Below are 13,222 nucleotides of genomic sequence, written 5' to 3'. Positions count from 1 at the left end.
GACTGTAATTTTCCAATGCTTAACATTTTTGCCTTTCTTAGTAGAAGCTTTCATTTCTAATAAATACGTTTTCATGGAAGATAGCACATTCTGAAAGGTAGCATGTGCAAAGATATTTGTTAAAAGTTGCATGTTAATACTCTGATTTTCCTCAGCAAAGCTAGCTTACTGGAAATTAACTGAATTTTAGGTCACTTGGTTATTTTAAGTCCCTAGAATCACTAGTTTTTTGGTGCTTTTTAAAACTGAGACTCCTGTTTCAGTAGAATAGACTCTACACTAACCATTAAATATGTGTTGGACTAATGATGTTTTTTTAATTTTATAATTGTTTATTTTTACATATTTTTGTGCATTTTTCCATCTCAGTTGCAATCCCCTTGGGTTTCCCATCACTAAATCATCCATGTGCCATCACCATAGTTCAGTGCATTTCCCTCCCCCTGGACTAATGATTTTTAACTAAAAATGAAGGTATTCATCTGTTTTATAGGCAATGAAGCTAGGGCTTTTTCTTGTATGTTTGAAACTTCAGTGGAAATTTCAGAAAGCCACTCAAATGTAAGACTATTAAGGTTACTTATGTTATTTAAGGTGGTAAAAAGATAAGCATGTTAATGAGAATGAGTCTTGTTCACATTTCCTTAAGCAGAAAGTTCCCTTATTTGGGAGTTCAATCTTTAAATCTGACTTATTTCTGTTACAATCCAGATATCTCAAGGCATGGCTAAATTCAATTCACTGTTCTACAAACTAGTTTAGGACTTAAAATAACAAAATACAAAGTAGGGTGAATTTCTTCTTCCTACCACACCTCTATGGTAGGGAGATCTAATAGAAAGAACAACCCTGGAAGTTTCAAGAAAGATCTTTTGGTTCCTACAGTGAAAGAGAACAAAGCCTTGAAAATCAGGAATGACTAAGGCAAAATATGGCAGTTATAACGCGTCATCAGATCAGAATATTCTGAGATGTTTATTAGAAGTAAATATTCCTAGATTTCATTCTAGTACCACTGAGTGGAAGTCTTGTGGAGAAAAGTTGAGGAATTTGCATGTTAAGTCAACTTTCCAGGTGATTTTTTGCACTTTATTTCTAAGAACAAGTGCATTTGAAGAGGTAATATCAGGCTTTTTGTTAAGGCCAATTCTGCCTAATGTAACCTCTCTGTACACTCTATTTCTATGACCATTTGATAAGAAATATTTCATTTCATATTGAACACTTAAGGAAGAAACAGACTTATGCATGCTGAGAGTGTTCCTTTTCAACAAATGCAAATACATCTGAGAGAATTTGAAAATTCTCACCTATGTTCACATATTGGGGAAGTTTGAGTGAAAGCTGTGTTTTTCAAACCTAGTATTTAACTGGATCCTTTTAAAGAAAAAAGATTGTTAATATAAAATTGTAGCTTAAGATTTTTAAAAATAATGTTGTATATATATGTATATATATATGAGCAAATATAATATTAGATACAAACTATGTCTGAAGCCATAGCAAGATGTACAAATGTAATACAAACAAAACAAAAAACATAATAGAAATTCAAACTGGCAATACTGATATGAGACAGATGTCAATGTTTACTGAAATTACATTGCACCTGTTAAGTTTGTAGTAGAAAGATGTAGCTTCAGGTCCAATTCTATTTTTGATTAAAGTGATATGACTGCAGAAGAGACTTTGTTTGCTAAGTCAGGATAATTAGACTTTGTATCTAACTTGTATCTGGCAAGCAATCCTTCAATGCTACTGTTAATGAGGTTTCCATGTAGTTTCCAGACACCCACAGTTCTCCTGATCAGAAGCTGTACTTTGTTTTTCCTACAAAGGGCCAGATAGCAAATCTTTAGGCTTTCCAGGCACAGAGACAAAGTTGAGGGTATTACATAGGTACTTCCATAATAAGAAAGTGTCTTCTACAAATAGATATTGCTGAATACAAATATCTTTCATGTGCATGTGATTTTAACTGAGGACATTGCTAACTTGAGGCTTTTATAGAATTCTATTAGAGTATTTCTTTGATATTTCCTTTTTAGTTTGTTATCACATTGTATATCGATCACTCAATTGAAGGTTAAGTGGGAGCTTCTGAACTACATAATTACATGGATTTTGCAATTTTGGACTTTGTGCTTATACTGAGTTCCAACATAATCTGCTGAGACTATGACCTGAGCTCGGAAAATACATTATTTGCAAGTTTATGTGGGGTGGAGACTTGCTTCTTCTTTTCATTTATAGCAGCATAGAAAGTGAGTAAAGCAGCTTGATATTAGCTGTGACTCAATCATTATTTGTGAACCATATAACTTTATTGCAGTATAAATTTTGTATGTAGCTCAGTTTTGCCTAAAAGCTTTAGAAACAATTCATTAAGACACATTATCAGTTTTTTAACAAGCTCATTTAGCAGTCCAATAATAGTGGATGAGGAAAGCCTTAATTCAGAAAAAAATTTCAATCTTCACCATGAACTGAAAAAAGGGAAAATATCAATAAAATAAAAAAAATCAATAATAGGACAGGTGGACAAATCAATAACTTTTATCAAAATATGGGATTTCTCCCCTTAGATGCTATCACTGTGGTTCTCCTAACACCAAAGCACACATACTCCTCCACCATAGTCAATTGAATTCTTTTGGTCCCTATTTTCTCCCCTCTACCTCTCACTCTAGCTCTCAATCCCCGTCGGAGTGCCTCAGGTCTATGGTCAGATTTCAAGGGTTGGCTTTAAGGTTTAACTGTATGATCCGTTGGTTTTTCTGTGTTCCACATGTAAACAAAACCATCCTATATCTTTCACCTTCTGACTTATTTCACTTAGGATAATCCCTTCCATTTTCATCTATGTTAGCACAAATAGCATGATTTTAACCTTTTTGATCTCTGAGTAGTATTCCACCATGTAAATAAAACACAACTTCTTGATCCACTTATCTGAAGCATATTGGTTGTTTCCACATCTTAGTTATTGTAGGGACTGTTACTACTATAAATATAGGAGTTCAGGTCTCCTTTCAAATTAGCCTTTTGTGTTCTTTGGGTCAATATCTACAAGTGGAATTATCGGGAGAAGTGTTTAGTTAGCTTTTCTGCACATTTTTTGATAGAGGGTTTTCTTTTTTATTGAGTTGTATGAGCACTTTGTAGATCTCTGAAATAATTTTTTATCAGTGTAGCTATCACCCACAGTCTTGAATGTAGGAGGGACTTGGGAGCATGGGCTCAGGATACACATGCCTGATTGTGAACACCTGGAATGTGGCGTGGGCATGCATATGTGGGCACACCAGAGTTGAGAGACTGAGCATATAAGGGTAGTGTCACAGAGGGTGGCAGAATGATTATGAGAGGACGAGACCACGAGAAAACACCCAAGAGCCCAAAGAGAGTGAAAATTCTCCAGGAGCTGGGAGGCCTGCCAGTCTCCTGCCTCTTCTCTCCCCCTGCCTGCCCTGCACCGGGTTGCTGCACTACAAACGGTGTAGAAAGATTATTAAAATCTGAAAAAGTCATTAATGTCTCCAGGACTCTCCTTTAACCGCCTGCCCAGATCCATAGAGAACCTGTCCCATGCCTTGCCAGCATAACAGTCAGACATATGGTGAGCAAATATTACCTCCCATTCAGAGGGGGTCTCTCTGTTTTGGTCACTGTCTTTTGCTATACAGAAGCTTTTTAGTTTGATGTATCCCCAGTGTTTATTTTCTCCTTTGTTTTCCTTGCTGTCTGTATCTCTTTGCATCGTTTTTGGATTCTTCAGGTAGATACTTAGAGTAGAATTTCTGGATCATATGGTAGATTATTTTACTGTTTTGAAATACCCCTGAACTGTTTTCCACAGGGACAGGATCCATCTACATTCCCCACACCAGTGTAGAAGGGTTCCTTTTTACCCTCACCATCTTTTATTTCCGGTCTTTCTCAAAGGTGGATCATTCTCAAGGAGTGAAGTGTCTCATTGTAGTTTGGACTTGCAATTTGCTAATGATAAATGATGGTGAACATTTTTTCATGTGCCTGTGGTGACCTGTGTGTCTTTTTTGGAGAAGTGTCTATTTAGCTCTTCAGACCATTGTTTGATTCATTACTTGTTTACTTGCTGCTGAGTTGTATGTATTCTTTGTGTATCTTCCATCTCAAAAACAATATGCTGAGCAAAAGGAGACTTATATAAGAATATTATACAGACTATATGATTATATTTTCATAAAGTATTAGAAAAGAGATATATGATCCATAGCAACAGAAAATACATGAGTGGTTGCCTGGGGCCAGGGAATATTAACTTGGATGGTCACAAGGAAATCAGGAGTAGAGGAGGTTGTGATGCAATGTCCTGTGTTTGATTGTGGTAGTGGTAATTACACTGGCATATTTTCTCAATAAATATTAAAATTTTTAAAAATTAAAATGAGCACATTTTGTTTTATGTAAATTATACCTCATTACATTTTTTTGAAAGAGAAGGGGAAATAAAAGTCATTATCAATATAAACAATTTCAGTTGTCTTAGTTCAAATCAAATTCCAGGTCTGTTTCTCTGAGATTGTTCTAGTCATCTTGAATAAACAGGGATAGCCAAACATGTCACCTTCACATCTCCAAATAAAACTTGTGCAGGTAATTTAGACTGTCTACACTAGTTCATTACTTGTATGTTTATAGTATGTTGATGCTTAACATTTAAATCTCTCCCAGGAGTTCTTTGAGTAGTGTGACAGTGGAGGTTTTCATTATAAGCATCAAAAATGCTGTGTACAAATTACTACTTAGAGAATTAGAATGGTCACAAAACATTCTTTATGAAGATAATTACTAAATTTAGCCTAATGTTTTTTTTTTAATTGGTCCAACCTACCTCATTATCTTATGGGTTTTTTTTTAAGGCATTAAAAACAGCACTATCTAATTAAAAAAATTCCACAGTGGTCTTTGTATTTTAGTTCTGTATCAATATGAGTTTCCTGTTAAGCGTCCTGCAATCACTAAAGCCTAAGTAATTGTTCCCTCTCTCAACTGTTACTGGGAATATTGCTTATTTGGCAATTTAACTCTTCCATGTTTGCAAACTCTCTCACTGTGTCTCCATCTCCTTGTGGCCATAGCAGCTAGCCAAGTATTTGTTGATGTAATTTCCCTGTATTGATTAATCGAGGGACTTATTCAGCGACTTTTGTTGTATAGGGCTTTCATGACAAATCAAAATAAGTTCAGTGTTTAGTAATATTGAAGAAATGGAGGTCTTCAGATTTGTGTTGATCAATCATGCTGTTTAATTCACAGAGCTCAGTTGTCGTGATTGCCTTGAGAGAGGATGATGCAGAGGAGAAGGCAGTGACAGAGGAGTGGGAAACTGGATTCTAGCGTGGGCAGGAACAGGGCTGGATCTGGTTTTACAAAGCAGGTACTGTGAGGCTCCCATTCCTCAGGACAGCTGCTCATGGCAGCGTCCTCTTTCGATGATTTCTTAAAGGAAACAAATCATACATCTACGTGTCAGGGTTTAAAGATTAATTGGTATAGTTTTGATGCTATAGAAAAAAAGGAGGCTATACAATTTTATGCACAATATGATCCTAACATAGTAAAAGAAAAAAGATGGAAAATGATCAAATGATTAAATGAATTCTACCCCCCAATAAAATGGGGAAAATATTAACTAAACACTGAATGAAAGCTAATATGAAGGAAATTTCATTATCTCTGACTCTAAATAAAGGCAGTAGTTTTTTCTGTACCTTGTATATGATCTCAACAATGTCAAAGACTATCATCCAAGCTCATAATGGATTTGTCCTCATTTAGTTTAAGGTGAAAAATCAGTTATAATCCTACTTATCCACAATCAGGAAGACTTCTGGACTCATATATCAATATATTTGCAGACTGATTTGGAATAACTTTAATCAAAATGATTGCTTAAAAAGCCCTTCTGGGGGCCTCCCTGATGGTACAATAGGTTAAGTCGCAGACTTTGAAGCTGTCCACAGCCACTGCAGCAGGAGTTTGATCCCTGGCTAGGAAGGTGACCCTCATGGTGCAACAAACCTCTCTACCTCTCCTGTCTTAATCCCCAGTTCTTATTTTATTTATGCATATGAGAACTGGGGTACAGGCCAGAGGTGCAGGGGGTGAAAGGATTCACCAGAGACAGAGTGGGGAGCAGAACAAGGGGTTTGACTGAAATGCGATGCTGAGGGGAGCAGTGAGTGGGGCAGGAGAGGTCTGCCATGGCATGTGGGTCACCTCCCTGGCCAGGAATTAAACATGTGGAGCAGTGGCTGCAAATAGCTTCATAGTGCTTGTACCTGACTTACACCACCAGGGAGGACCCAAATTCCTATCCAGGTTTTCTCAAACTTAGCACTATTGCCATTTGGGGCTGCATCATTTTGTTGGTGGTACTTTCTGTGCATCATATTTCTGGCTTCTCCCACTAAATGTAGTATCATCCCCTCCTCACTGGTGACAATAAAAAATGTCTTCAGGATTAAAAACCCTGACAAATATGCCTCAAGTTTATGCTTGTGTTTGTTGTTAACGTTAGTTGCTTGTAAACACCAGGAGGTTGGGCTTTGTTTTGAAATCTATTCAGTAACTCTTATCTCTTGACTTGTGAGTTCAAGCCATTTGTATTTAAGGTAATTAACGAGATATAAGTGTTCATTACATTTATTATGTTTTTGTTTTTCTTTTTTTAAATTTTTTTTGAGGGTTTCTTTAGGTTCCATTTTCATTGTCTTATATGTTAACTTCTGTTAGAAGTTCTGGTCTCGTCCCTCAGTGCGAGTTGGATCCCCGGCCCGAGGTGACTCACATGGCGCGGAGGACCTCTCCTGTCTCGCGGACCTCTCCTGTCTCGCCTCCTGCTCCCCTCAGCAGTGCACTTCTTTGATCCTCCTATTCTGCTCTGTCTCTGGTGAAGCTTCTCACCGCCCCTTCATCTCTGGTCTGTGCCCACATTCTGTATGCATGGGTAGGTAAATTAAAAAAAAAAAAAGTTCTGGTTTTTTACTTGTTCTCATGATCCACATTGTTACTTTCTTTTCCCTCCCCCATATTAAGAAATGTAGGCGTTTTTGCTGTGAGAGTCACTGTTCTGTTGTTTTTAAACAACCACTTTAGGAATTCATTCATATGCAATGTGGTATTGATAAATTCTTCTAATTGAGAAGTTGCTTTTCATTGGAGCTCCTAATTCTTCTATGTGTGATTATTAAATCTTGTGGTATTCTTGGCTGAAAGTCTTTTTCTTTTAGCACTTTGAATATCTGTTTTCAATCCCTTTGTTACTGTAATATTTCTATTGAAAAATGGGCTGGTAGTCTGACTAGCTTTCCTTTTTTTCTCTTGATATTTTGAATATTCTGTCCTTATGGTGGTTTTCAACAGCTTTATCATGTGTCTTGGTGTAGGTCTATCTGGTATTATTTTGTTTGAAATTCTTTGGACCTCTTGAGTCACAATTTCTTGTTCATTTCCAAGAGAGATATTTTTCAGTTATTATTAAAAAAAATAATTTTCTATGCCTTTAACTTTTCCCTTTCTTTCTTTATCTTTTCCTTTTCTGGGAACCACATAATATCGATTTTAATTTTTCCTTAAGTTTTTCCAGGGAACTGTTAAATTGTTTTCATTATTTTTACTTTTTTCTTAACTTTGTTCTATTCTTATATTCCCCAGTATTGTTTTCAAGTTCATTATCTTCATTATTTCTCTATTATTTAAGACTCCTCTAAATTGTACTTTTTAAATCAGCTATTGTGTTTCTTTATGTCATTATTTCTGAATTTAACTGCTGCATATTTCCATTATCTTTATCCTGTTGTTTTATATTCTATTTTGCTTTTTGAAGTTCCATTAGCATTGCCAGGACTGTTGTCCTGAATTCACCTTCTGGCATGCTCAGCAACTCCTTTGAGTTGGGACTTCAATTTCACTAAGGGATTTTTTTTTGTTGTTGTTCTGGCATTTGTATTATGTTCTTCTGTTTCCTTTTTTGATTTTATAGGGCTTTTAGTAAGGCTAAATTTCCAGCTATTGTTTTGTAGTTGTAGTCATGGGACTGGGATCAGCAAGGGGTAATAGGTTTAAAAGAGGATCAGGACAATAGACATCAAATGATTACCTCTAGTAAACTCAAGAATTTGAAATTCTTTTTGTAAAATATTTATTTTGGGTGGCAAGTAATTTAAGTATTTCATCTTGGGACAGGAGGTGGCTGGTGTTTTGTCTCAATCTAGTGTGTTGGGTGGCAGATGTTTCAGATTAGTCTGAACTGCATTAGTAGTCTCTTCTTTAAGTGTAGGTGCTCTGATCCTATTCAGGTTATAGCTGTTTGGTGCTATGAGCTTCAAAGTCAAACCAGTCATCTTTGTTCTGTGTCTTCACCTCGGTAGCTAACTCAAAATGCAGCCTCCTTCCTGAATTCCTGCTTGTCCAATCCCTTGGCCAGTGCCAAGACTTAGGGGTCATGATCTATAATCATCACCAGCAACTTCCTCTCCTGCCCCAATTCATTCCCTGCCCTTGTCTTGCTGAGAACAAAGGGAGGAGAACAAAAAATACCAGATTAGAAGATGGAGGAAGTAAAAAGGAAACATGTTCAGGTACTCATTCAACCTCTTAATTAGGTAACAACTAGTTGGTAAGTAATAAAACTTAAGAGACTACTAATGAAGTTCAGACAAATATCTGATTCCTAGATACCAGGAGCAGCTGAATACAAAGAAGGAAATAGAGGGGGCAGGAACTTAGTATAGTAGGAATTGTTCATTAGGAACTTAGTATATAGAAGGAAGATAAAACAAGTTAATCTTTAGTGGTTTTAGATTCAATTTTTGTGAGTGTATGGTCTTCGGCATGAAAGAAAAAAGTGTTTGTGCTGGGTCTTGACGGGCAAGCGGGAATAAAACCTGTAGAAGTGGGGGGCAGAAGTGGGGGATGTTTCAGGAAAATGAGAGGCAGAATGGCAGGCATATGAGTGAGTTATGGGCAGTTCTAGTGGGCTGGAGAGAAAGTGGCTTGATTGCCCTGCGGGCTGAGTTGAGTTTTCATTCTAGAAACAAGGGAAGGTTGCTGATTATAAGCAGGGGCGTGACAAAACCACCTACTTCAATAATATCTACCTTCTTTTCATGCAAGAGATGCTTGTATTTGGGATTTCAGGGATATCTTAATGTTGAATTATAGGTAAACTGTTTTGAGTTCCCTGAGGTTAATAACATGAGGTAGAAGGAATCATTCGTTCACACAACTCATCAACTATCCTTGTTTCATTTTTAAAATTCTGGTGGGTTTTCTCATGATGGAAACAAGTGTGAACTGAGGTGAGTTAACCTAGAGGTATGCAAAGTGTCTTTGTCATAGGGGACACTCACTAAATCCTCTGACAAATCTCCCCTCAAACCACCCCCAGACATCATAGACTGAAAGACTTTTTACCTGTCTTTGAAAGAATACGTTTAATAGAAACCACCTTTTATACTGCTTTTCTAAATAGCCAGTGGAGGGATAATAAAGATTGTGGTAGGAAAGAGAAGTTTTAAAAACAACAACAGGAAATATTCAATTTTTTGGGTCAGATGGATTTCAGCATATGTACCAGGTACATTCATGGAGTTCTCTTGTTCACACTATTTCTGGGAATCCTTGAAGGAGTACTAAAATTAAAAGTGTAGCATGCGGGCCCTCCCTGGTGGCGCAGCGGGTTAAAAGCACAGCACTGAGAATCTAAACCCACTTCTGCATGAGTTCGATTCCCGCCTGCCCTGGAGGAGATCCACATGGCACAGCAGACCTCTCCTGACCCACCCGCTGCTCCCCTCAGCAGTGTACTTCCTCGATCTGTCTGTTCTGCTCCCCACTCTGTCTCTGGTGAATCCTCTCACCCTCCGCATCTCTGGCCTATACCCCAGTTCTGTATAAATAAATAAATAAATCTTTAAAAAAAAAAAAGTGTAGCATGCATTTGAAACTCTTGGTTTCTTTGGGAACTAACCATTCTTTCAGAAGAATTCACTTCTTTTTGGCACCAAGGTACTGCTTGGGCTGCTGTCTTAGGATTGCATCTTTCCATTTCATCTGGATTTGACTGGGAGGTATTAAGTGTATGTAACAACCTCACAGCTCTAGATCACAGCCCCTATTTTCTAGGGCCAGTCAGTGAAAAATTGCCAACATGAATACATTAAACTGTATTAAAAGATGATACCAAATCCTGACCAGATAAGGCTCAGCTACTTATAATTTAGGAGTTGAAAATAACAGTAGTTTATACAATATATTTTATTTCTATCATGTAAAGAAAACATAAAGGGACATTATCTTAGTCCATGGCTTCCATTTTAAATGTCACTTGATATTCAAAGTGAATGTTAAAATTCCAGCCATAATGTTTACATTCCAAGAAGCAAAAGAGTCTCTTCAGTAAGTTTTTCTGGAAAAATCCCACTGCTCTTTTATCTTCTAAAATTGAAATAACATTTCATTTCATGTGTGCATCATTAAAAGCTAACATGATTATACATTAGGCTTACCATTAAAAGTCTGATTCTAGCCTTCATCATAGCTGATTTACCAATTAAAGCTTCTTCTTTCTCTATGATAATCTCTATTTGGTCTTAAAGTCTAAAGGTTTATTTTTGTTCTAGTTAATCTGTTGTTTCCTTTATATACTATATGAGTGAAATCCAAGTGTGTTCTCTGGCTTATTTCATTAAGATTAATACCCTCTAGGTCCATTCATCTAATGTAAATGGCAGAATTTTATCTTTGTTATAGCAGAATAGTATTCCACTCTGTATCTGTACATCTTTCTTTCCCCATTTGCTTGTTGACAGGCACTGAAGTTTGTTTCCAGCTCTTGACATTGTAATACTGAAGTAAATATGGGGCACATATATCTCTTCAATTAGTATTTTTGTATTTTTTTTGGTAAAAATCCAGAAGTGGGATAAGTGGGTTATATGGAATTGCTCTTTTTTAATTTTCTGAGACATCTCCATACTGTTTTCCAAAATGCCTTTTCCAATTTACATTCCCACCAACAGTGTGTTTCCTTTTCTCCACATTCTATCCAACACTTGTTCTTATCTTTTGAATAATAGTCATTCTTACAGGTATGAGGTAATAATTCATTTTGATTTGCATTTCTCCAATATCGGGAGTTGTGGAATATCTTTTCATGAGCCATTGGCCATCTACAGGTCTTCTTTGGAGAGGTGTGTATTCATATTCTGTCCACTTTTTATTTGTATATATTTACTTTTAAAGATTTATTTATGTATACAGAAATGGGGTACAGACTAGAGGTGCAGAGGCGGTGAGAGGATTCACCAGAGACCGAGTGGGGAGCAGAATAGGCAGACGGACGACGTACAAAAGTACACTGCTAAGGGGAATGGTGAGCAAGACAGGAGAGGTCTGCTGCACCATGTGGGTCACTTCCCCGGCAGGGGATTAGGGGATCGAACTCTTACTGAACCCTCTACAGCTAGTTTCGCAATGCTGCACTTTAACCCACTGCACCACTAGGGAGGGCCCTTGTGTCCACTTTTTAATCATGTGGTTTGTTTTTGTTGTTGATGTTTATGAATTCCTTAAGTGTTTTGGATATTAACCCTCAAATATCTTCTCCCATCTTTTCATTGTATGATAGGTTTGTTCACTCCCCCTGCCGTTTTATTGACCAGACACAAACACATGTCCAGCTGTAACCTTTGAGGTGTGCATAGTGCTGGTCCTCCAGAAATGAATGGGACCTGTTACTATGGGAGATGGGAGAAAATACATTGGATAGGGAAGTTAACAGTCTCTCCCACTTTGTCCTGTGCTTTGAGAGACTGGACTTTCCTTACAAAGGCACATCTAGTTCTCAAGCAATCACACAAACACTATTTCTGTTTTTGGTGAGCACAGAGGGATAAAGAAGATAGAGTTCAGCAAGAGACTGAATTTTCCATTTAGCTTGGGGTAAGTTGAATATTTTGTGACAGGGCAGATAAATTAGGTTCTAGATGGGCTGTCTCCCGGATCCCCAGAGACTATGGCTGTCGCCTGCTTCATTATTTTTATTACACAAGCAAAAGTTTTACTCATAGCAGATTTTATTCATGACAGTTTTCCCCTGTGTAGCTGGAATGTGATCTCAGCATCCTTCTCAACATAACGTTCTTGGCGTCTGGTTCAAAAAGACTTGGCATTAGTAATTAAATGTACTATCTATCCCTAGTTGCTTGGGGTTTCTGACAGAATCTCTGGACATAATTCTTTACTTCACAGGAATAAATCTCTCATAGAAATTTTAGGTGTTGGCACAGGCAATAAAGTTATACGGCAGCAGTCCAGTGTTCTTCAGATTTTATCATGAAGTGATTGCAATCATTCACATTACCGGCATGTTCTAAACTTGCTCCTTTAATTACCTTAGGTAGACTATGTGTTTCTGAGGGCAAAAACTATACCGTATGCACTCCTCATGCCCCAAGCTGTCTGGCTCAGTCTACTTAAAAAAAAAAAAATTACCAATAAATGAAATTTACATTTGCCAAGGTCAAGTGGCTCTCAGAAACTTTCCTGATAACTGTACTACTGAATACTAAAAGAAAGGCCTGAAGTTTACAGAGGTCTCTGGAAAGGGTGACAGGAAGATCAAGGTGGTACAACAAAGGGCTTTAGTGATTCCACAACTGCCTTACAGATGTTCCAGAAAGACACAGGAAATTGGCTTCACCAGGACCTAAGGGCAGGTTTACTCTGAGCATGTTCTTTTTTCTGAAATTCTGTTTTCAGGTCCCAGGTTAAGTTGTTTGAGAGCTTTCTGTGTTCTAGGAGGTGAATGAAGGGGTTGTATAAATGATTTTCATGGATAGGCGTGTGGCTGGAATAAAACTGTAATTGTGCTCTACTCACAGTGCTCTATTCTCACTGATTTGTTTTTATATCTTATGAATTATTTAAGTTAATACTGATGTTGCTGATATGTTTTAAATTGTAGTACCAATGGAATCTTTTATTGGAAAAAAACTGCCATTGCTAAAAAATTTGAAAAGCACTGAGCTAGTTCACCTAAGTTCCATATATACTTTTTTTTTAAAAAGATTTATTTATTTGTGCATACAGAACTCTGGGGTACAGGTCAGAGGCTCAGGGGCGGCAAGAGGCTTCACCAGAGACAGAGTAGGGAGCAGAACAGGCAGATGGA

This window comes from Condylura cristata, unplaced genomic scaffold (genome assembly GCF_000260355.1).
Source record: "Condylura cristata isolate star-nosed mole 26May11 unplaced genomic scaffold, ConCri1.0 scaffold00030, whole genome shotgun sequence".
Taxonomy (NCBI): domain Eukaryota; kingdom Metazoa; phylum Chordata; class Mammalia; order Eulipotyphla; family Talpidae; genus Condylura; species Condylura cristata.
The sequence above is the reverse complement of the archived record's forward strand: the minus strand, read 5'-3'. Positions refer to the sequence as shown.